Genomic DNA, 201 nt, shown 5'->3' on the forward strand with positions numbered 1-201 from the left:
TCCTACTCTGGAGGACCCAGGACCTGAGACGGGAGTTTGGACATTGTTGGACCAAAATATATAACTTTTGTTTTTACAATATAACAACCAAGATTTGGCATTTCGTCCAAATGCACATTCATCTGACCTTCCCGCTCTCCTGATATTCTTGTATGCGACTGCTACATAAATTCCTCCTCTCATCTCCACCTCCCAGTAACA

At 42.8% G+C, this 201-nt stretch overlaps 1 pseudogene; it reads right to left on the bottom strand.

The window, feature by feature from the left end:
- LOC116686707 (E3 ubiquitin/ISG15 ligase TRIM25-like) overlaps positions 1-201 on the bottom strand; it is a 1,517-nt pseudogene that overhangs the window by 807 nt on the left and 509 nt on the right.

The sequence above is a fragment of the Etheostoma spectabile genome, unplaced genomic scaffold (assembly GCF_008692095.1).
Source record: "Etheostoma spectabile isolate EspeVRDwgs_2016 unplaced genomic scaffold, UIUC_Espe_1.0 scaffold453, whole genome shotgun sequence".
Lineage (NCBI taxonomy): Eukaryota > Metazoa > Chordata > Actinopteri > Perciformes > Percidae > Etheostoma > Etheostoma spectabile.